Here is a 24,888-nt window from a genome sequence, read left to right on the forward strand (position 1 = left end):
AGCCTCTTCTATGGTCCTGAATCCACTTAAAAACACTCACCATCTGCACTTTTAAACATGGCACCCATGCGTCCTCCAACATCGCCCCGCCTAGTACACCTAATACGCCCCCGTTCACTGATATGCATTGACGTCTATTTCTTGCTGTACGGGCAGTGCTCATCAGTCAATGCTACTACAATATGGGGACAAAGCCTTGCTTGCAATCCACAAATGAATATGCATGAAATAGATTTGCATGCAATGAAGGCAGTGCAGGAAATCTCTCATACATATTCATTGTGTAGGTATCCTGAAAATTTGACTAGTTAGGTGTGTCCCAAGGACTGGGTTGAGGACTCCTGCCATAATGTAAAGAAAACACTAACTTATTTTGCTTTGATGTAGTATGACTTTTGTTTTCATTAATAACAATCATACTTTGCAGTTTAAAAGTAACAGGATGCAATTCACTAAAAATACTTGACTCAGATTTAGAAGTACATTTTGATATATGCAGAAGATCTGAGCTTTCTTCTGCGTTATATGATAAGAACTAAGGTGAAAGAAATTCTTATTGAATCTATTACCACATGTTGCATATTGCATTTTTTAGGAACTTTTTCTATCTGCACATTTTTAATACAAATGATTAGCAAAGAAGGGATATGTTATTACACTGTTTCCTATGTACCTTACTATATTTCCTATTTATCCTACTCTATTTAAATAAAGCAGAAGAGGGTGTAATCAATCATGGCTGGATCCCACAAAACAGTGAGAAGCTGGTCAATTTTCTTGCTATGAATAAGAGCTCTGCCTTGTTTTGGCAGCTGGAAGACTCCACATAGCAAACATGCCAAGCGTGTAGTTTAATGCATTATCACACACACACATCTTGATGCATAACTGTGCCTCATAATATGCCACAACATTGGCGAACACAGCTCAAAGCTCTTGAAGAAGAGGAAAAGGCTCATGAATAAGGATGAATGAAGAAAATGATAATTAAATAAGACAAGTGAATGCCAACGGACTCCCTGATGAGTGGAGATCATTTCTACCTTTCATTTGATTTTTGTTGATAGTACAGTCTTTCAGTTTGTTACTGTAGATACCTCCCAATTCAGATATGTCTTAATTTTTCTGTTTGATGTAATGTATTGATGATTTTTAACTTGTACACCATTTTGGGAAGTTATTTTTTAATCCCAGGGAAGCTGTCTCTAAAAAAAACAGATATAAATGATCAGATTTATACCCCACCAAATAACTTAGAAAACATTTCCATTCAATGTATTCTTCATTCTATAATGCATTCCTTTCTTTTAATGCTTTGTTGGCTTAATAATATGAGATAGATAAGCGGCTGATACTTTGTTGTAAGCAAGCATAGACGCAGTCTTCCCAGAGTCCTGCTGACAACAAAAGAAGAAAAAAATGGATAACTATATTTCTAGCAGAAATTTTAATTTCAAGGTTATTTTTATTTTTCTAAGGACTTCTATTTTTCTTTTGAACTTCTACTATTGTATGCTAGGGTTAAGGATATCAACAAATAATCCATAGACTAGCATAAAGTAGACTAGAACTGTAAATGCTCTCTGGTCTGTATAATTGATCTATATTTATATAAGAATATACCTTCTGTCATTTAAAGTTATTTAGAGCTCAAATGAACTTTTACCATACTCCAAATTGAAACTTTATTCAGATGAAAAAATAAAACATTACTAGAAACCCAAAGATTGATTAGAATTTAAATGTTTGCATACTTCTACCTGCATAGTGAAGATATGTTTCCCGGGGCCAGTGGCATCTCTAAATAAAAATATTTAGGAGGGCAATTGGGGGTGGGGGGGGGGGGCAAATTAGGTATGGAGGAAGGGAAGCCAAAGCTACATTTCCACACATTATATACACCCCCAAGGAATGACTCCCTGCCTCTTATGCATGCAACAATGGTGTGCACCTTTCTATGCCATTCCTACAAATGTTGTCAGGGCCATAAAATGATATTTTGGAGCACAGACAAGCTGTCAGTTTGATGGTGTCCATCATCATCCCTATAAACTGTAAGGTAAAGATAATTATGCAGAGAGCTCCAGGCAGGAGCATGGAATTCAACAGGCATGTAATCTCAGTCCTACCTTCTTCAACATCTGCATCAATGAAAGCTTTCCCATCTCATGGGTGGACGTCATCTGCTGATGTCAGAAGGCCTGTATACAGAAAGGTGCAATAAGGTGGCATGGCTTATCCACTAGAAACTGTGAAAACATCATAACATTGCAGTATCAGAGAAACATTGGAGTCACAACCCTGACAGAATTGCAGAGAAAGAAGAAGTTATCATTACACAAGACATTCCCAGACCAACAAATAAAAAGCTTGATGCTAGACAACCATAGTGGTAAAGTTAAGAAAACATTAGAACAGTATTGCTAATAGAAAGTTTAGTACCAAGCGACTATTCTGTACAATATACGGACATGCAATCAGAGATAAAGAAAATGTGGTAGAAAAACATAGAAATTGTCCTTATTGTATTGGGCTCCACTGGCAAGAACTTGCAAGCATATCTCAACATGTTGCTTGCGTATATTACATCCCATGAGCTATAAAAGGAAGCTCTATATGTTGTGTTGTGAGTTTTATTTTTGTGATTATTCACTTGAACATCGCTTAGTTCATATGTTAAGTGATTCATAAATTTTAATAAAGATAAAGTAGTAAATCTGAGAAAGTGAAATCATACCCAGTATTCCCCTGGCTTACGAGTGAGCTTCATTCCTGTCAAATTACGTGCAAAACAATGACATTTGAAGACCCCTGGAGAGATCCTTAGAACCAGAAACAAAACTACATAACTAAGAAATCAAATGCCTGCTGTATTAAGTGGTATTCAGGGTAAAAAAAATTGTTTCATCTTTCATTTTGTTTTCGGGATGTTTTTTCCCCCATGAATTTCATTTAGATTAATATTTAATTCATTTCTTTCATTTAAAAAAATGACTCAACCATTAAAAAAAATTCAAAACAAAAAAAAATGGTGCCTCCCAAGGCATTCCGTCCCCACCAACCAGCCATTCCACCCAGAAGAATGCTGGGGGCAAGATCCTCCCCAGCCCCCACTTACCTGGTCTGGGGGGGATCTGCTGGCAAGGCCTAGGCCCATGCTGAACTTTCAACCATAAGTAGGCCTAGGCCGCAGTAGTTTGCCTTGACCTCAGCCTAGGTCCTACACAAAGCTAATGCTTGGCCAGATGCATAGACAGGATGCATAGGCCAGACGCCAGAGCCTCGAGCTCAGCTGGGTACTGACTCCCGGGCTTCAGCCTAGGACAGAGTACAGACCCAGGCCCAATCCTTGTATTGGGCCTGGGTCTGTACTCTGCTATGCTCTAGGTCGATGCCTGGGCCTCGACCTAGAGCATAGTCTGGGCAGAGGCCCGATGCCGAAGCCTGCTGTGGAAGCCAGTCCTGATGCCTGGGTCTCAGCCTAGGCCAAGGCCTGGACCTGGGTCCAAAAACAGAGGCTGGTGCTTATACTTGGGCCCAGGCCCAGGCCCAGGCCCAATGCAGGAGCTCAGTCCAGAGGCCAGGTCCTGACATCTGGGCCTTGGCTTAGGCTTGATGCCAGGGCCCAATACCTGGGCCTCAACGTAGGCTTAGGCCTAGGCCCAGGGTCAGGCCCAGGCCTGGAGGTTAGAGTGCAGGCCTCAGAATCTTCAGTCTTCGGTCTTCTTTCTTCTGTCTTCATGAAATGACGCTGTCTGCTGGAGACGTGCTGGAGTAAATTAACTCTGCAACATCCTCCTCAGTGGAGGGCCCCATTTTGCTGGACAGCTTTGTACTAGAAATAGATAGTGCATGCTCTCCAAAGGAGTCTAGTCAAACAAATGCTGTTGGAACCCACGACGGAAGGTGTAATACTCAATCTAGTGCTCAGTAATGGTTATAATGTCTCCAGTGTTTGAGCAGGTGCTCACCTGAGCACCAGTGATCATCAGACTGTATGGTTCGATATTGCAAATAGGACACAGAGAAGTCACACGAAGACCTAAGTTTTGAATTTCATAAATATAGACTTTGTCAAAATGGGGACACACCTAGAGGAAGAACTGGAAAACTGGAAGAAAATGGGTAAGGCATATTACAAAGGCAACAAATGTAGCTAGTGAATAAAATGATGTATATGCTAGTGAACAAAATGAGAAGCTTGGGAGTAAACACTAAGGTGGTGGTGAGGATTACAAACTAGTTGACTGATAGGAGACAGCATGTAATGGTAAATGGAATTTACTCTGAAGAGAGAACTACATTAAATGGAGTGCACAGAGATCAGTGTTGGGAAAAGGTCTATTCAAAATCTTGGTGAGCAACATTGCGGAAGCGATAGAAGGTAAAATGTGTCTATTTATGGATGATAGTAATATCTGCAACAGAGTAGACATGCCTGGAGGAGTAGAGAGAATGAAAAGTGATTTAAGAAAGCTTGAAGAGTGGTCGAAGATTTGGCATCTGGAATTCAGTGCCAAGAAGTGCAGTCATGCATCTGGGGTGCAGTAATTCAAAAGAGCTTTATATGTGTGTATGGGGGGGGGGGGGGGGGGGGGGGGGGGGGGGAGAAGGGGTGAAAGACTGGTGTACATGAATCAAGAGAGGGATCTTGGGGTAATAATGTCTGGTGATCCAAAGATGGGAAAGCAATGTATCAAGGCAATAGCTAAAGCCAGAAGAATGCTGGGCTGCACAGAGAGAGGAATAATCAGCAAGAAAAAGGAGGTGATAATGCTCTTGTACAGGTCCTTGGTGAGGTATCACCTGGAGCCCTCGGTTCAGTTCTGGAGCCCGTATCTCATAAAGGATAGAGAGTGTATGGAGGCAGTCCAGAGAAGAGCGACCAAAATGGTGTGGGGTCTGTATTAGAAGACTTATGAGGAGAAGATTAAGGATCTGAATTTGTATACCCTAGAAGAGAGGAGGTGCTGGGGAGATATGATACAGACCTTCAGATACCTAAAAGGTTTTAATTATGTGTGAACTTTGAACCTTTTCCATTGGAAAGAAAAATATAGAACTAGGAATCACGGAAGCCTTCCCGGGAGACGAATCAGGCATACCTGAGGGTGTGCTGGGCCAAAGGACTGAGTGCCGACAGTGCTGGGAACACCTGATCCTGCTGTCCCCTCCAATGTCATCTTTACCCACTCACTGCCCCTATTTAAATCTTGGTGCGGTGGCGTGCAGCTGCTGGCACACTGCTGAAGCCACGCGCCAAAGGGCCATGCCCCTAGGTGAGATTTTGGAAAGGCTTCTCTCCTTTCCTTGATGGGAAGGAAAAGGAAATCTAGAGCAATTACTTCCTCGCCAGCAGTGAGAGCAATGAAGAGACTTATGGATACTCTTCTTGCTCGAAGGGTGAGTCAAACAATGAGAGAACATATTCCTGACATTTCTTTTTCATCGGGGGCCTTTGCTAGTCCTGGCCATAACAAGTCCTCTCATTCTCCCTCTGGACTTATTGGTGCTAGCTCACCAGTTAATAATCTTGACCCAGGGGAGTCAACATCTTTACTGCTAACTACTGACAGAGGGTGTAGGCAACCCTTACAAACTGAGGTTAATATTTCAGCTATTGAGCATGACTCATTGTCATCTGTTACTTCTCAACCACTGGAATTAGGCTCTGAAGTAGCTGAGCCCGAAAATGTCACCTTAGCTGATGTATGGAGAGCTGTTACTAAAATGGAAAAGTCACTGTCCCAATAAATATCCCAATCTACTAATTTTCTACTGAGACTAGGAAAACACTTGAAGATTATGGAAATCGGCTTATACAGTTAGAGTTGTCTGCCTCAACTTTTACTTCACAAATTACATCTGTTCATCTGTTGGAACTTCCTTTATTAAGGATACCTTAATTATATATAAGCAACTTGAAGGGCTAGAAAACGCTATGAGGTATAAAAACTTGTGATTTTTGAATTTTCCAATATCTAGATTGTTATCAGCTCAAGTGTTATTTAAAAAATATGTGAAGGAAATGTTGAGTATTCCTAGTGATTAAGAAATGTTAATCTAAAAAATATATTATGCCCCTAGGCTCAAGAAAGGTAATCAAGATTCTGAAGATGAGATGGATATTTTGCAGGCAGAAAGCCCTAATTGTTATGCTCAGGCTTGTGAACCCTTGGGCCGAGGGGAGGATGGAATACCTTAGGAGGAAAATCCATAGGTTCTCCCATTGGGTGGCGAGACAGGAACAGAAGACGTGACCAGCTTACCCTCGGCACTGGAGACAGAGGCGACTGTAGAGACAGACGAAGAGTTGTGACGTCGAAGAAGGAAGTGTGTCTTCGCCACTGGAAGTCCGCGGTCCCCCCAGGAGGAGCCCGTAGGGACCCGGACCGCTGGGACTTAGGTGGACCTTTGAGAGGTCGAGCGTTCGGTGCAAGGGCTGACTGGAGCTTCACCCCTGGAAGCCCACGGTCCCCCCGGGAGGAGCCCATAGGGACCCAGGCCGCTGGGATTTAGGAGAGCCCTTGGAGACGATGGTCAAGAAGAAGTCCAAGGTCTAGTGCCAGAGGGTCGTCGCTTACTAGTCCGAGGTCACACACCGAGGGATCATCACTTGCCAGTCCGAAGTCACACACCAGAGAATAACAGTTTGCCAGTCCAAAGTCAAACACCAAGAATCACTGCTAGCCGATCCGAAGTCAGGAACCAGGAACACAAAGACGAGACAGGAACAAGGATTCAAGACACAAGAACTCACTGAAGCAAGTAGACCTGACCAACCACGGAAGTTGCCAAGTTGAGGAATGAGCAGAGGAAGCCTCCTTTTATACTTCCTCTGCTCTGGCTCATAGGGAACAGCTGAACCTGGCATGGCAATTTCTTATGTTCTTATGTTTTTATGTTCTTAAAGGGATCAGGTCCCTTTAAATCTAAATAGGAGGCATGTCCTCGCACCTAAAGATGGTGGCGGCCATCTTGGATTTCCTCCGTGGAGGAAATGCTGCAGGACGCCGCAAGGGAGGAGCAGGGAAGGCTCCCCACCCGACGGCAAGAGCAGGGACCCGCGCCGAAGCGATGGGCATCGGGTCAGGGGTCTCCCCTGGAGTTCCCGCGTCGGGTCGCCATCACGGGCAAGGTAGGGGGCCACGCTCGTGGCCTTCCACAAGCGCGGAACACAACAGTACCCCCCTCTTTAGGGCGCCTCCCGGAGGCCTGGGCTTAGACGGATGATCTCTGTGGAATGGCTCAAGCAAGCCCCAGTCTAAGATATTGGCCAATGGCTCCCAGGTGTTTTCTTCGGGGCAGAAACCCCTCCCATGCTAACAGGTATTCTCATTTCTTCCTATGCTTTCTCACGTCCAAGACCTCCCGGACTTGATAGGTGAGGTCATCTTTGAAAGCAACAGGTTGGGGAGTCTGAGGCATGCTGGAAGGCCACGATAACACCAGAGGCTTCAAGAGGGAAACATGGAACGTGTTGTGTATCTTGAGGTAAGGCGGCAGACGAAGCTGATATGAAATGGCACCAACCTATCGGATGATGAGAAATGGCCCAATAAATCGCGGGGCCAGTCGCGCTGATGGCAGCTTTAGGCGGATGAACTGTATGCTCAGCCATACCTTTTGGCCCGGCCTGAGGGGCGGATATGGTCTTCTTCGCTGATCAGCATACCTCTTCGCCGCCTGACTGGCTTTGATCAGCGCACGCCGTGTGGAGACCCATAGGCGGTGTAACTCGTCTGCCGAGAGTTGAGCTACCGGGGACGTAACTGAAATGGGAACTGGCAGCGGTGGGCGTGGCTGCTTCCCATACACTATCTGGAATGGTGAGGACTTGGTAGCCGTGGAGAGATGAGAATTAAGTGCAAATTCTGCCCAGGGTAGCAGGCTAGCCCAGTCATCCTGTTTCTCATTGACGTAGATACGGAGGAACTGCTTTAAGGTCTGGTTCATTCTCTCCACAAGACCATTGGTCTGTGGGTGGTAAGCAGACGTATAGTCTAAGGTAACGTCGAACTTCTGGCAGAGGGCCCTCCAAAACCTGGCAGTAAATTGAGGCCCTTGATCTGAAAGGATGCTTTTTGGTAGGCCATGTAGCCTGAAGATGTGCTGGACAAACGGCTGGGCCAGCTGTGGTGCGGATGGCAATCCAGGGAGCGGCACAAAGTGTGCTATTTTACTAAACCGGTCGATGACCATCCATATGGCCGTATTGCCATTGGATGGTGGCAGATCAACCACGAAGTCAGTTGCCACATGAATCCACGGTTCCGAAGGCACCAGTAAGGGCTGAAGCAAGCCCGGGGTTGAACCGGGGATCCTCTTGTGGCGCGCACATGACTGGCAGGACTCAACGTACGCCCGGACGTCTTTGTTGACCTTTGGCCACCAGTAGTATCGGCGCAGGGTATGTAAGGTCCGGGATTGTCCTGGATGACCGGAACAGCGGGAATCGTGAGCCCACGCCAGGACTTGTTTCTGCAAGTGCGGTGCAACCAGAGTTTTCCCAGGAGGGATGGTCATGGTAGCAACAGAAGGATGCGTGAAGGCTCGATGATGAACTGCGGTTCATCAGAGTTCTCAGTAGATTCAAATACTCGTGACAGGGCATTGGCCTTGATATTCTTCCTGGCAGGTCTGTAACGGAGGATGAAGTTAAATCGGGTGAAGAATAGGGCCCATCGTGCCTGCTGTGGGTTGAGTCGTTGTGCCCGATGGAGGTACTCTAGGATTTTGTGGTCTGTGTAGACCGTAAACTGGTGCTGTGCCCCCTCAAGCCAAGGGCGCCACTCTTCTAGGGATACCTTTATAGCTAAGAGCTCTTTGTCGCCGATGGCGTAGTTCCGTTCCGCCGGAGAGAACTGGTGTGAGAAGAAGGCACACGGGCGTAGCTTATGACTTTCGGAAGTCTGGCTCAGAAAGGCACCTATGCCTTCTGAGGACACGTCCACCTCAATAACAAACGGCAGCTGCGGATCCGGATGCCGAAGGCACGGTTCTTGCAGGAATGCCTCCTTGAGGCGACAAAAGGCAGCCTCCGCTCCCGGAGGCCAATTCTTGGGGTCTGCCCCTTCCCGGGTCAGGGCTGTCATCGGGGCAACGATGGACACATAGTGAGGAATAAAAGATCGATAGTAGTTTGCGAAACCCAAAAATCTTTGGAGTGCCTTTAATCCTGACTGCTGTGGCCATTCCCGAATGGCTTTCAGCTTCTGGGGGTCCATACGGAATCCCTCACTGGAGACTATGTACCCCAGGAAGGGAAGGGTCTCCTGCTCAAAAGGGCACTTTTCAAGCTTCGCATACAATTTGTGTTCTCGCGTTGCAGAACTTGGACGACGTGCTGACGGTGGGCGGTCAGAGTGTCTGAGAATACCAGAATATCGTCCAAGTATACGACCACGCACTGGTACAAGAGATTGCAGAGTATCTCATTCATGGTCTTCTGGAACACCGCTGGAGCATTACAGAGCCCGAACGGCATTACTAAATACTCATAGTGGCCGTCTCGCGTGTTGAAGGCCATCTTCCATTCATCACCTTCTTTGATGTGGATCAGGTTGTAGGCCCCTCGGAGATCCAACTTGGAGAAGATCTTCGCACCTTGCAGCCGATCGAAGAGCTCAGAGATGAGGGGCAAGGGGTAGTCTATGTAAGGGCGAAGACTGCCGTCCTTCTTCCCGACGAAGAAGAACCCATCCCCTGCTGGGGACCTTGACTTCCGAATGAAGCCCCTCTCCAGGTTTTCTTTGATGTACTCTGTCATAGCCTGCGTCTCTGCAGGCGAGAGGGCATAGGTGCGCCCTCGAGGAGGCTCAGTGCCAGGGAGTAGGTTGATGGCACATTAAAATGATCGATGAAGTGGAAGTATCTTGGCTCTTAGTTTTGAGAACACATCTGCGTACGAGGCATAGGGGGCCGGCAGGCCTGGAAGACTGATGGAGGCACTGGAACATGAGACAGGGATCACTGTTTGGAAGCAATTGCTGTGACAATTTGGCCCCCAACGAGATAGTTGAAGGACCCCAGCCCTCAGCTGGACAGGAATCGTGGTGTGTGTCACACGTTCCAGAAGAGGCTTCCCTTGGATCGAGGAGATGACCAAGGGAACTGGAAGATGAACTTGTGGGATCCTTAAGTGTTCCACCAGGCTTTTCATAATAAAATTGCCACCAGAGCCGGAGTCCACCAGGGCTAACATGTGGAATTCTCTATCCACAGAGGTTAACGCCACTGGCAGCATTAGTGGAGGTGCTGGTGAAGCTAGGCCCAGGAAGAGAACTCCTTCAAGTCCTAAGCCCGGGAGTTTCCCGGCCACGTCGGCATGTGGCTACTTGATGGCCCGCTGCGCCACAATAAAAACAGAGGCCTTCCTTCATTCGCCGGTGGCGCTCGCAGGTGGAAATTCTCCCACGACCCAATTCCATGGGCTCGTCGGGCGGAGGTCGAGAGGTTCCTGGCCTAACCTTAGGGGAAGGCGAGCGTCGAGGGCACCTGGCAGGCAGAAGTAGCTGGATTTGCAGGCACCAAGGCAGGGAGAGCAAGCCCTCGAGGAGCGAGTACCTGGTATCCCAGATTGGCACCTGAAAGAAAGCATAGGGCCCCCGAGAAGCGGGTACCCAGGTTAGAGGTGAATGATCCCGAAGGGCAGAGAGAACTTCCAGTGGCAGCAAGGAAGCGGCAGAGTAGCTTAGACCGGAGGCATTCCAATCCTTGCTAACTCAGTTTGTTAGCAAACGAAGGGCAGGCTAAATACCTGGATGGCGAGATGTCACTCAGAGGGGACGCCCCCGAGGTTCCCACCATGACGTTGATAAAGATGTGGGTGGCGTGCACACGTGCACCCTAGGAGGCCCTCAGGAGAAACATGGCGATCACCGTCGCCGTAGCCGTTCCGGAGACGCCGGAGAGAGCGGCATGATGAAGTGGCAGCAGTCATCTTCCAGAGGCTTGTGGAGAGAGAAGGAAGAAAGGTGAGGCACAGAGGTTGAAGCCTTCTGAGACCGACGGACGCAACAGTATCCCCCTTCAAAGGGTCCCCTCCAAAAACCAAGACCCCCTACCTGGTCTTGGTTTTTGAGGATGCGATTGATGAAATTGATGAAGCATCTCCTTCTCCATGATATTAGCCAATGGTTCCCAAGAGTTTCTTCTGGTCCGTATCCCTCCCATGACAGGAGGTATTCCCAAACTCTGCCTCTCTTTCTTACATCAAGGATGGCATCAACCTTGTACTCAATGTCTTCTTCTGCATCAACAGGAGTAGGTTCAGGTGTCTTGGTGGAAAACCCGCTAAGAACAAGTAGTTTCAGCAGTGAAACATGGAACACATTATGAATCTTCATAGCTGGAGGAAGTTTCAGACTGTAGGTAAGTGAGCCCAGTCGTCGGAGGATGGGAAAGGGTCCGACAAAGCATGGAGCAAATCGAGCAGATGGAAGCTTGAGTCTTAGATGTTTGGTAGACAGCCAGACTTTATCACCAGGCTGAAATTCAGGAGCTTTGTAATGGTGAGCATCATAGCCTTTCTTTGCTCTTTGTCCTGCCTTTTGGAGCATCCCTTTACTCTCTCTCCAGAGCTGCTGTATGTCTTTGGCAGTACATTGAGCTGCCGGGGATGACACTGAAAGTGGAAGTGGTAAAGGTCGTAAGGGTTGTCATCCATAGACCCCTTCGAAAGGTATAGATCCAGTAGATGATGCTGGCTGCAAATTGATGGCAAATTCAGCCCAGGCCAACAGTTCAGCCCAGTCATTCTGTCTTGTACTAACATAGGCGCGGAGGAACTGTTTGAAAGTTCTATTCATTCTCTCAGTTTGGCCATTCAACTGAGGATGGTACGCAGAGGTGAAGTCAAGTGTGATGTCGAATTTCTTACACAAGGCCTTCCAGAACTTGGCTGTAAATTGAGCTCCTCTGTCAGAAACAATATGTTTTGGCATGCCATGTAGGCGAACGATGTGACTGATGAATAGTTTAGCAAGTTCCATGGCTGAAGGCAAGCCAGGGAGAGCCACAAAGTGAGCATTCTTTGAGAATCTATCCACTGTTACCCAGATGGTATTGTTACATCTAGAAAGTGGTAGGTCCACCAAAACGTCTGTAGCAATGTGGGTCCAGGGCTCGTCTGGTACTGGCAAGGGTTGAAGCAGGTCCCAAGGACGTCTGGGTGGAGGTTTCTGTCTGGAACAATTGGAACAGGAAGCTAAGTACGCCAGTGTGTCTTCATTCATGGTGGGCCACCAATAGTACTTCTGTAGCTTAGCCAGCGTTTGTCGTTGACTAGGGTGTCTGGACAGTTTCGAGTCGTGAGCCCATGCTAGCAATTTCTTCCTTAAATTGCGGAGTACAATTGTCTTGCCAGAGGGTACCAGAAGTGTATCTGTCAGAATAAATCTATTCGGGTTGATGATATGCTGGGGTTCATCAGCTACGTCTTCAGAGAGAAAAGAGCGAGATAGAGTGCCCGCTCTGACATTCTTATCCCCAGGGCGATATTTCAGCACAAAGTCAAATCTGTTGAAGAACAGGGACCATCTCACCTGTCTATGGTTAAGGCATTGAGCATGACGGAGGTACTCCAGATTTTTATGATCAGTAAATACAGTGATCTGATGGTGTGCACCTTCAAGCCTGGGGCGCCATTCTTCAAATGCCATCTTTATTGCCAGCAATTCTTTATCCCCAATGCCGTAGTTCTTCTCCGCTGGCGAGAAGCATCGGGAAATGAATGAACATGGGTGCAAGATCTTAGAGTCACTGGTCTGGCTTAGCACGGCTCCTACACCAACGTCAGAGGCATCGACCTCCACAATGAAGGGTCATGTAGGGTCCGGATGGCGAAGACATAGTTTGCTTGAGAAGGCGTCTTAACTTCTGAAAAGCTGTCACGGCTTCCGTAGACCAAGTGGCAACATTGGCTCCTTTTTTAGTCATCGCTGTTAATGGAACACTCAATGAAGAGTAATCTTTGATGAAGGTCCTGTAGTAGCTTGTAAATCCCAAAAAATCGTCTTAGAGCTTTTAGGCCAGTGGGTTGTGTCCATTTTTGAATACTCTCAAGCTTCTGAGGATCCATCTGGAAACCTTTGTTTGAGACAATGTACCCTAAGAAGGGCACAGATTCCTTGTGGAATTCGCATTTAGACAACTTGGCGTATAAGCGGTTCTCACGAAGTCTCTGCAGAACTCTTTTGACATCCTCGTAGTAGGATTGCAGATCTTGTGAGAATATCAAGATGTCATCTAGGTAGACAATGACACATTGATAGAGTAGATCACACAGAATGTCGTTCATCATGTTTTCAAAGACAGCCGGGGCATTGCACAAACCAAAGGGCATCACCAGATATTCAAAGTGCCCATCCCGGATATTCAAGGCTGTCTTCCATTCATCACCAGAGCGGATGCGAACTAAATTATATGCTCCTTTGAGATCAAGCTTGGAGAATATCTTGGCTCCCTGTAACCTGTCGAATAGCTCCGAGATGAGTGGTAAGGGATAGTGATCCTTTATGGTGATCTCATTCAGGCCTCTATAATCAATGCATGGACGTAATGTTCCATCCTTCTTCCCCACAAAGAAGAAGCCTGCACTGGCAGGAGACTTGGAAGGTCTTATGAAGCCTTTCCGGAGATTCTCTTGGATGTACTCAGACATTGCATTATTCTCTGCAACAGAGAGAGGGTAAACCCTTCCTTTGGGTGGTTCCGTATTAGGCTTCAAATTGATGGCGCAGTCATAGGATCTGTATGGAGGTAATACATCAGTGGCTTCTTTTGCAAACACATCTTGAAAAGATGCATATTGAGGCGGCAACCCAGGCAACAACGAGGTAGTTGGCATGCATGGTATAGGAGAAACTTCCATCAGGCATTTGCCATGGCAATCTGGACCCCAACGTGAAAGCTCCAAAGTGGTCCAGTTGAATTGTGGCATATGTTTCTGCAGCCACGGTAACCCAAGTACCAAAGGGTGCATGGCCTTCTCTAGCATAAAGAAGGAAATAGTCTCTGTATGAAGAGCACCAGTACATAAGCTTACTGGTTCTGTCAGCAGGGTTACTTCACCTGGTAAGGGCTCTCCATGAATAGAGGACAGGAGTAGAGAAGACGTCATTATAGTGGTGGGGATCCACAAATGTTCCACTAGAAGTTTCAAAATGAAGTTTCCCCCTGCCCCAGAGTCCATTAAGGCAAGGGTCTGGAATTCTAGAGGTCCGCAGATTAATGATACTGGAAGAGAGAGTGGAGGACAGGGTGTAGTAAGGCCCAAGAAGAGTCCTCCCACAGGACATAGGTCTGCCAGCTTCCTGGACATATAGGGCATGTTTGAACATTATGACCAGCTTGTCCACAATACATGCATAGTCCCAATCTCTTTCGAGTTCGTCTCTCTTTAGAAGTCAAATGAATGCGGCCCAACTGCATTGGTTCTTCTTTGCCAGCAACAGGACCTAGAGGTATAGGCCTGGATACAGCCTTGACTCACGTCTCTACCTAAGGTGGTCTTCTAGGGCTCTTGACCTCTTGAACCTTGTCGTGAAGTCGGCGATCAATCCTTGTTGCCAACTTCATTAGTTCTGCTAAGATCTCAGGCCTCTCTCAAGCCACCAGCTCATCCTTCAGGCAGGAGCTCAGGCCTTCAAAGAAGAGGGTCTTCCGGCATCTAGGGTCCCAATGTAATTCAGAAGCCAACGTCTTGAATTCTATGGCGAAGTCTGGTAAAGGTTTAGTACCTTGTTTCAGATGAACCAAAGTGGATCCTACTGTAGTATACCAGACAGGGTTATCGAATACTGGTTTGAACAGTTCAAGAAACCCAACAAGATCATTCAGGATAGGGTCATTGCCCTCCCACAGCGGTGAGGTCCAAGCCAGCGCTCTTCCACTCAGATACGAAAGGATATAGGTGGTCTTCGCATACGCTGTAGGGAAATGGTTAGGCTGCAGAGAAAAGTGCATGCAACATTGATTGATAACTCCTCCACATTCCCACACTTCATCTGAGAAGCATGTTGGAGCAGATAGAGCACTGTAGTCTTGACCGTCACTTCAGGTGGTGTAACTTCTTTACCTGCGGAAGTCGGTGTATTCATCTGTGTGTGTAGCTGGTTAAAGGCAACAGTCAGGTTATCCAAAGAATTCTGTTGTTCGGAGATTCGCTGGGCCAGGATCGGAATGGCCTGCAAAGCGGTGAGCTGAGCCGAATCCATGGAGTTAGCAGTCTGTTATGGTATCCAGGTGTTTGAGTGGATTCTTGGGTACTGCAGAGATGGCCACTCTTACAGGGAGGAGCTCCATGAGGAACCGCAGTACTAGGCTAGACTCTATACATGCAGACACAGAGAATTTGTGTTTATTATACAGCTTGGTGGTACTGCCCAGGAGGTGGCAGCAGTGAGGTAACGCAGTAAAGCAGTCCAGGGGTCCTTGGCAGAGGAGACCCATCCCACACTTCAATGATGGTAGGCTGCGCTGGGTAGAGGAGAGAGTCCCGGATGTAGACTCGCAGAGCTGAAGCTGAAGGTGAGACAAACTGACAAGGTTAGTTTACTCACTGAATAGATAGCTGTATTAGATGATGATCCTGGCAGGCAGAAGTAGATGGATTTGCAGGCTCCAAGGCAGAGAGAGCAGGCCCTCAAGGAGCGAGTACCTGGTATCCCAGATAGGCACCTGAAAGAAAGCATAGGGCCCCCGAGGGGCGGGTACCCAGATTAGAGGTGAATGGCCCCGGAGGGCAGAGAGAACTTCCAGCGGCAGAAAAGAAGTGGCAGAGTAGCTTAGACCGGAGGCATTCTAATCCTTGCTAACTCAGTTTGTTAGCAAACGAAGGGCAGGCTAAATACCCGGATGGTGTGACGTCACTCGGAGGGGACGCCCCCAAGGTTCCCGCCATGACTTGGATAAAGACGTGGGTGGCGTGCGAGCGCACCCTAGGAGGCCCTCAGGAGAACATGGCGATCACCGTCGCTGTAGCCATTCCGGGGACACCGGAGAGAGCGGCATGATGACGCGGCAGCAGCCATCTTCGAGGCTTGTGGAGAGAGAAGGAAGATAGGTGAGACACAGAGGTCGAAGCTGTCTGAGACCGACGGACACAACATCAGTGTACTTTTCAGAATATTGTTTTTGCTTATATTGAATTTATTATAAGCATTGCTTTTTATTATAATCATTACATCTACCAAAATACATATATATATGTGTGTCTCATTTCCACTGAGCAGCAAGAAACACCAAAAGGGTAAAGGTAAAAATATTTCATTACACAGTAGCAAAGACTCTCTCCATTGCCATGCACATTGTAAAATACAAACCTCTGCAAACAAATACATTCAGCATGCCTGCAGCAAACCTGCCTTACCAGGATTACAAACTGGTTAAAAGACAGGAAACAGAGACTAGGATTAAATGTTCAATATTCTCAGAGGAAAAGGGTAAACAGTGGAGTGCCTCAGAAATCTGTACTTGGACTGGTGCTTTTCAATATATATATATAAATGATCTGGAAAGGAATATGACGAGTGAGGTTATCAAATTTGCGGATGATACAAAATTATTCAAAGTAGTTAAATCACAAGTGGATTGTGATACATTACAGGAGGACCATGCAAGACTGGAAGATTGGGCATCCAAATGGCAGATGAAATTTAATGTGGACAAGAGCGAGGTGTTGCATATAAAGAAAAATAACCCTTGCTGTAGTTACACGATGTTAGGTTCCCATATTAGGAGCTACCACCCAGGAAAAGGTTCTAGGCATCATAGTGGATAATACTTTAAAATTGTCAACTCAGTGTGCTGTAACAGTCAAAAAAACAAACAGAATGTTAGGAATTATTAGGAAGGGAATTGTGAATAAAACGGAAAATATCATAGTGCCTCTATATCATTCCATGGTGAATACTGTGTACAATTCTGGTCGCCACATCTCAAAAAAGATATAGTTGTGATGGAGAAGGTACAGAGAAGGGCAACCAAAATGATAAAGGGGATGGAACAGCTCCCCTATGAGGAAAGGCTGAAGAGGTTAGGTCTGTTCAGCTTGGAGAAGAGGCAGTTGAGGGGGGATATGATAGAGGTCTTTAAGATCATCAGAGGTCTTGAACGAGTAGATGTGAATTGATTATTTACACTTTCAAATAATAGAAGGACTAGGGGGCATTCCATGAAGTTAGCAAGTAGCACATTTAAGACTAATCAGAGAAAATTCTTTTTCACTCAACGCACAATAAAGCTCTGGAATTAGTTGCCAGAAAATGTGGTTACTGCAGTTAGTGTAGCTGGGTTCAAAAAAGGGTTGGATGGGATCTTGGAAGAGAAGTCCATTAACGGCTATTAATCAAGCTTACTTAGGGAATAGTCACTGCTATTAATTGCATCAGTAGCATGGGATCTTCTTAGTGTTTGGGTAATTGCCAGGTTCTTGTGGCCAGGTTTGGCATCTGTTGGAAATAGGATGCTAAGCTTGATGGACCTTGGTCTGACCCAGCATGGCAATTTCTTATGTTCTCTTATGTTCTCCAAGGACTCAAACAGCAACAACCCTGTTTATGAAAGGCAGCACTATAAGTATTACACTGAGCCTGGAACACCAATATACAGTATTTCTTATGGAGAGCACACAACAAGCCGGCGTGCAACAGATTCTTATACAGAAACTACACACTAGCAGAATCTCTCACCTTGGTCCCACACACAGAACACAAATCTTCACCAAATACATTATAAGGGCCGACAAATTTCAAATGTTCAGATACAAATTAAAATGGAAACCCCAAGAAGCCAGACTCTGTATGCAATGATGAAAACATGCAAATAGAAATGCATGTTCTCCTATACTGAGCAAAAAACAAAGATTAAGAAACATGCATTCCCAAAGCTAAAGTGAAAATAAAATCCTTTTCTAAATTTGTTGATTGGTCATTTTATTTTTCTAATTGCATTAGACCCAGGCTCTTTTTTTCTGCTTTCCACTTGTTGATCTTCCTCTAACTTCTTGTAAGGGACCTTTGGTTTCCCCTTGCTAAAGGAGTGTACCATTAATCTGGGGAGGTTCAATAGGAAATAACTGAGAGAGGTTTGGATTTTGCTGCCCCATGTGGGAAAATGCAGATGGTGTCTTCTAGCTGTTTATCATCCCAATGTACTTGTTAAATTTGTGGATTTTTAGTTTGGAGATTGAGTTAACAGGTTATAGATTTGTAGTTAAACTTTCAAGCATTCAGGAGCTTTCTGCTTCCTGTTGTGTAATTTTTCTTCCTAATTCAAGGGAAAAGACTAAGGAATTTCCCTTAGGGGTCAGCCTACAGTTGACTCATCTGCCTGCTGTTAAACATTGTTTTGGACTCTTTTAAGCCAAATTTTGAGAATTCTTTGTGAGAGCCTTGGTACCCCTTTGCAGTTGATTGGGGTGTCTGCTGTGTAAGGTGATCATGTGTAAGGGAAGATTCTGGCAGTCTTTTGTCTCTCCTCCAGAGGTTTTAAGCTATCTGGTGAACTGATGCAGAGGAATTATATTTTTGTATTAACTGACTTGTTGCACTATCTTCTCTGTTTAGAGGCACATAAGTTTTATTCCACCCTTCCTGCTTCTTGCTTAATATTTTCCCCTTTTTAGGTTCATTCTAATATTTTTTCCACTTGGAACTGATAAAACCATGGTACCTAGGAGTCAGCATACAAAATCTTTGGAAGAGGGAAGTCTTTCACCTAGAAAGATGCAGAGATGTTACAAATTCCATCTAAACAAGGGATTCCAGTAAAGTGCACTACCAGAAGAAACAAAGAAGATACAACACCAAAGTAGCAAGACTTTGTTGTTATAGGGAAGTTCTACCAAAGGGTGAGAAGTGCCCATCAGGCACTGCCTAAGGAGTTAACAGAATCAAGAAAGAGAGTGAATTACCCTTCTGGTACTGTCTGGGAATGTTAAAGGAAGTTTAAAGGCTTTTTTGGAAGATATACAATCTGGGACTAAGTTCTAATGAAATATTGGGGCAGTATAAATTCTAACCATCTTTCAGTTGGAAAATTTAAGATTATAGATGGTAACTTTTAAACCGGCGCATGGGAGCACTTGTGCGCACGATCGGCCTGTGCCCAGGGATGATGCAATTTTATAATATATGCACATATATACGCGCTTGTTATAAAATAGTTTAACTGCAAGCACATTAGTGCACAATTTTAAGTGGACGTGTACCTGTGCGCGAAAATGCTGCTTCTACCGCATAAGCAGGTCAATAATAAAAGACATGCATGCCAACGCCATTGCCAGCTTTCCAAGATCATTCCCAGTTTGAACATTTCAAGTTTAAATCCAGGAATGCCCATTCCTCACCAAAACCATTCTCACACCCCACTCCTTTTTTTGAACTTTTCATTTATGCACGCAGTGGCAAGTTTGCGCGTCTCCGGGAGGCTTTTATAATTCACTTGGCATGCACTGGCCCAACATATTCACTCATCCCCTAATTTTGGTGCACATCAGGCTTTTAAAATTCACCTTTAAATTGGGAGGTGAAGGAGAACTGAACACATTTCAATCTATATAATCGGAGAAAACTGAGTAAGTGGGGGAAGAAATTTCAGTGTAAATACGGAGTGCTTCCAAAGTGATTAAGAGACTTTGTTAGATGTGAAGTCACAAGTTTATTCTATCTGCTCTCTTATTATTTGTTGCTGCCTGCTAATCAATTGAATGTGAGAAGTGTAAATATTATTCAATCATCTGATTAAACTATCAGTAAAGAAGTTGGATATCACCATTCTTCTCTGTATGTTTATTGGATGCAGATACAGTGTAAAGTGGCAATGCTGTGAAGTAAAGGACAGAGACAGGGCTTGATTGCAAAGAAACAGAGTATAAGAGCTATTGTTCATCCCCACAACTGGGAGCCTGGCCTCAGAGTTTAAAGCTAGCTGTGGAGCAAGGGAGAGCTATATAGAGACTGTGAAGGTGTTTATGCAGAAAGGGTCCATCTTTAATTCTTTCTATGTGCCCCTGACTGCTAAGTAAAGGATACATCCTGCCCAGAGGTTACATCTTTTTCAGGATTCTCCTGTCCATTTTCTGTTTCTTTCTCTCTCCCTGTCTTATTTATTCCTTTTTCTATGTCTGTCTCAGACATTGATCTTTCACTTGTCATTTCATTTGGCTCCATTTCTCTCTTTTCTATCTCTGTATCTCTACCTCTCTATCCTCTCATGGATTTCACCCTCCAGTTCTCCCCTCTATTGCTCCTCTCAACCCTTCTCCTCCACCTCACTTGGTTACTTCATCCACCAAGCTTCACTCTCTCTCTCCCAACACCCCTTGCTCATCATCCCCTATTCTCTTGTTCTGAGTAAATGCAGGGGGGTAGTTTGAGGCTCAAGAATCAGGAAGGTCTTGATGACTTGGAGAAGGACTGCGTGAAATGCTAGACTAATTAATAAAACTGGTTATTTCCTTCACATACACGTTACAAAATTTGCCAACTTATATGTGTAAATAGGGACTTACACAGGTAAGTCCTGCTTAGGTGTCACAAATAAATTATCCGCATATATAATTTTAAAATAGAAATGAAAAATATGCATGTTTTTCATCATATATGCATTCAGCAGTTCAGTGGCACTTAGCTGGATAAATTCTGATTTGTGGTAGAAGGCATGCAGCTGTGCACGCAAATGCCGCCTCTAGCACAAACGTGGGGGAATTTTGCTAGGAACAGGCGCCAACACCAATACCTGTTTCCCCAGTTTGTTCTCAGTTTGCCCCTATAAAGGATAGGACTTCCTAACCCTCCTAGCTAGATAGCCTCTTTTTTATCCTATTAACCTCGACCCTTCAAACCCCACTGATTAGTAAGGATGTGAATCGTTTTTTGACGATTTAAAATATCGTCCGATATATTTTAAATCGTCAAAAATCGTTAGAGGCGATATATAATAGGAATTCCCCCGATTTATCGTCAAAAATCGTAAAATCGGGGGAAGGGGGAGGGCGGGAAAACCGGCACACTAAAACAACCCTAAAACCCACCCCGACCCTTTAAAATAAATCCCCCACCCTCCCGAACCCCCCCAAAATGTCTTAAATTACCTGGGGTCCAGTGGGGGGGTCCCGGTGTAATCTTCCACTCTCGAGCCACGGTGTGTTGATAGAAATGGCGCCGGCGCTACCTTTGCCCTGTCATATGACAGGGCAAAGGTAGCGCCGGCGCCATTTTGGTTCCTGTCCCCCGACGTCACGAGCATAGGAGATCGCTCCCGGACCCCCAGGGACTTTTGGCCAGCCGTATTGCAAAATGGCACCGGCCGTATGGCCATATTGCCGTATGGCCATTTTGCAATACGGCAACACGATTCGAGTGCAGGAGGTCGTTCCCGGACCCCCGCTGGACTTTTGGCAAGTCTTGTGGGGGTCAGGAGGCCCTCCCAAGCTGGCCAAAAGTCCCTGGGGGTCCAGCGGGGGTCCGGGAGCGATCTCCTACGCTCGTGACGTTGGGGGACAGGAACCAAAATGTCGCCGGCGCTACCTTTGCCCTGTCATAGGGTTGTTTTAGTGTGCCGGTTTTCCCGCCCTCCCCCGATTTACACGATATTTAAAAAAACAAAACCGCGATGATCCGATTCCCTCCCCCCCAGCCAAAATCGATCGTTAAGACGATCGATCACACGATTCACATCTCTACTGATTAGCCCTGATTTTTTTTATTTTAAAACTTGCATGCCATCCATAGCAGAAGTAAAGTTATGCAGTGGAGGACCCGACGTACGCTTGTCTGTGAAAATACTTACACGCATTCTTCAGATTACAGACTCAGAACGCCCATGTCCCGCCCATTCCCTGGCCAGACTCCACCTACACCCTGCTCCTTTATTGACTTTCTATTTTGTGCGTATACCGGGAGCTACACACAATCTCGGGTACCTCTTCAAATCCGTGCAACGTGCGCTGGCCCGAGATACTCACATATCTCCTGGCTTTGGCATGTATAGGGCTTTTAAAATCCACCTGCATCATTTTCGAAGCGTATCGCATGCGAAATGTCCCTTTTCGTGTGCAATAGCTAGCTCGGGGCGGAGTCGGCCCCGGAAGAGGAGGAGTCGGGGTGGCACCAGGGCCAACGCTGGCGGCAAAAGGTAAGGACCCTTTTGCCGACGCTGGCGGCAAAAGGTAAGGACCCTTATCACCGCCAGTTTTGCACCGATTAACTACACCTTTTATGGTGTAGTTATTCGATGAGAAAGCCAGCAGCCAGCACACCACAGTGGTGCGATGGCTGCCGGCTTTCGCAGGCCCGCCCCCCTGCTTCGCGCCCCCCATTGCTATATACACATATATGTAGACAAGTGTACAAATGTCACTGCATAGATTTACATATATTTTATAACCTGTGTGTATATGATGTGTGTGGGTTATAAAATATTAGGGTCACTATGTACATGGCCAATTATGCACATATTTATTTATTTTATTTATTTAAAAACTCTTCTATGCCGTCGTTAAGTTGGAGAACCATCACAACGGTTTACATATAGGTACGATAACAATTATGAGTGGTATAGCTTACAACTTGTACATGTGCCATCATAGTACGGTAACAATAAAGTGCAATAAGCTATAAGTTTAAGTAAATTAATCAGTTTGGTATGACAATTTATCAACGGTACAAAATTAACATTACTGTGGGTTTGTTCGGTGCATCCATCTTAATCAATTGTTTTTTTCCTTCTCTTTGTCCTTATCGAAAGTTTGTATATAGAGCCAGGTTTTCAGGTTAGATTTAAAGATTTTCAGATTTCTCTGGAGCCTTAATTCGAGAGGCATGGTGTTCCATAGTACAGGGCCAGCCAGTGACAGGGCTCTTTCCCTTTCTTGAGTGAGCCGAGCTGATTTGACAGAGGGGACAGTTAGTAGAGCCTTATTCGCAGATCTTAGGTTTCTGTGAAGGACATGTACACGCAGTGCTGTGTTGAGCCAGTCAGCTTTATCCTCATGTATTAGCTTATGAATTATGCATAGAACTTTGTATTGTATTCTTTGTTTGATTGGGAGCCAATGTAGTTCGGCAAGTGTTCCAGTTATGTGGTCGCACACAATTCTTTAAAAGTTATTCTCTATTGCACTGACTTCAATGGGTTTGCTGTTGTCTTGCCCTGTTCTTCACTCCCCATTCTTTCTGCTCCTCCTCTTCTCCTAAACTCCTCCCATCCACCACTCCTCTCACATTCATTCAGTGTACTCCTGTCTTTCATTCACCCTCTTTTATTTGCTTCTCAACCATTCTTTCATTCTTTCTCCCATTCTGTATCTCTAGACCCCTCTCCAGCACCAAACAGAAAAACACGACTGATGGTGAGACACAAAAGCTCACACATAAGTAGTAACAATTTGTAAAATATTACTTACCAAGTACACAAAAACAACAAAGTGTTGTGTCCCTCGACCGTGGACAGCCACGGGCGCGGCCCCCTACCTCCACCACGGCGGCGACCCGCCGCGGCAACTCTTGATCCTCCGGGGCTGGTCTGCAGTCTGGCCGCTGGGTAGGGAGCCGTCCCTGCTCCTCCCTCATGGCGTTCTGCTGGCTTTCCTCCGTGGAGGAAATTCAAGGTGGCCACCGCCATCTTTACGCGCGAGGCTGCGCCCCCTTGCCTGATTTAAAGGGACCTGATCCCTTTAATGATACTCACCTGCTCCCAATGATCCAGGGCAGAGGAAGTATTTAAGGAGACTTCCTCTGCTCATTCCTTGACTTGGCAACGTCCCACGTTGGTCAGGTCTGCTTGCTTTGGTGAGTTCCAGTGCCTTGTTCCTGTTTTGTCTTGGTGTTCCTGGTTCCTGACTTCGGATCAGCTAGTGGTGATTCCTGGTATTGACTTTGGACTGGCTAGTGGTGATTCTAGGTACTGACTTTGGTTTGGCAAGCGGTGATTCTCTGGTGTGTGACTTTGGACTGGTAAGCGACGACCCTCTGGCTTCTCCCTGACCATCGTCTCCAAGGGCCCACCTATGTCCCAGCGGCCCGGGTCCCTACGGGCTCCTCCCGGGGGGACTGCGGGCTTCCAGGGGTGAAGCTCCAGTCAGCCCTTGCACCGAACATCCATCTCCTTGACCTCTCAAAGGTCCACCTAATTCCCAGCGGTCCGGGTCCCTACGGGCTCTTCCTGGGGGGACCGCGGATTTCCAGTGGCGAAGACACACTTCCTTTCCTGACGTCACGACCCTTCGTTTGCCTCCACACTCGTCTCTGTCTACAGTGCCGAGGGTCAGCTGGTCACATCTTCGTTCCTGCCTCGCCTCCCGACAGGAGAACCTGCGGATCTTCTCCAAAGGTATGACACCCTCCCGTCGGCCCAAGGGTTCACAAGCCTGAGCATAACACAAAGAACAAAGAAGATAGAAATCACAAGAACTATCAAAACAATACCTTCCCCCAACTCCTAGGCTTAGTATGCTCTATCTCCGTTTCAAATACCCTGACAAAGTTTGACTGTGAAATGACTGGCGTTGTATTCTCCCTGGTAAGTGTTTCCCTGTGAAGATAGGCATGGAAATATCATGTATTATATTATGTTATGGTAATGACAAGACAAGCTATCACATAATAATTATCACTCTGTGCAATATCTAATTCTTATCAAGAAAAATAATATAAAAACAAAAATACTTTTGATGCAATATTCTTACAAAGATAATTCTTATTCACTAAGGTGAAAACTATCTTTAAAGTGACATACTTCTTGAGACATTGCAGGATTTCATGCATTATTTATTGCAGTTTAATGGCTAAAATCCTATGTTTGAAAGGAATCTCAACTCAATATCCCCTAAATAAATAAAATGGTAATTCAGAAAACTTAATAAAATACATTATTGATCAATTT

General features: G+C 45.8%; 1 long non-coding RNA gene across 1 annotated transcript in view; it reads right to left on the reverse strand.

The window, feature by feature from the left end:
- Positions 1 to 477: 477 nt before the first annotated feature.
- The window catches only part of LOC115098889, an 84,680-nt gene continuing 60,269 nt past the window's right edge, over positions 478 to 24,888 (reverse strand). The window contains exons 2-3 of the long non-coding RNA XR_003858629.1: positions 2,130 to 2,201; positions 478 to 1,205 (exon numbers count right to left, since the gene is read on the reverse strand). This is a non-coding gene — a long non-coding RNA (uncharacterized LOC115098889). The remainder of the gene's footprint in view (positions 1,206 to 2,129; positions 2,202 to 24,888) is intronic.

Source organism: Rhinatrema bivittatum, chromosome 1 (genome assembly GCF_901001135.1).
Source record: "Rhinatrema bivittatum chromosome 1, aRhiBiv1.1, whole genome shotgun sequence".
Classification (NCBI taxonomy): Eukaryota; Metazoa; Chordata; class Amphibia; order Gymnophiona; family Rhinatrematidae; genus Rhinatrema; species Rhinatrema bivittatum.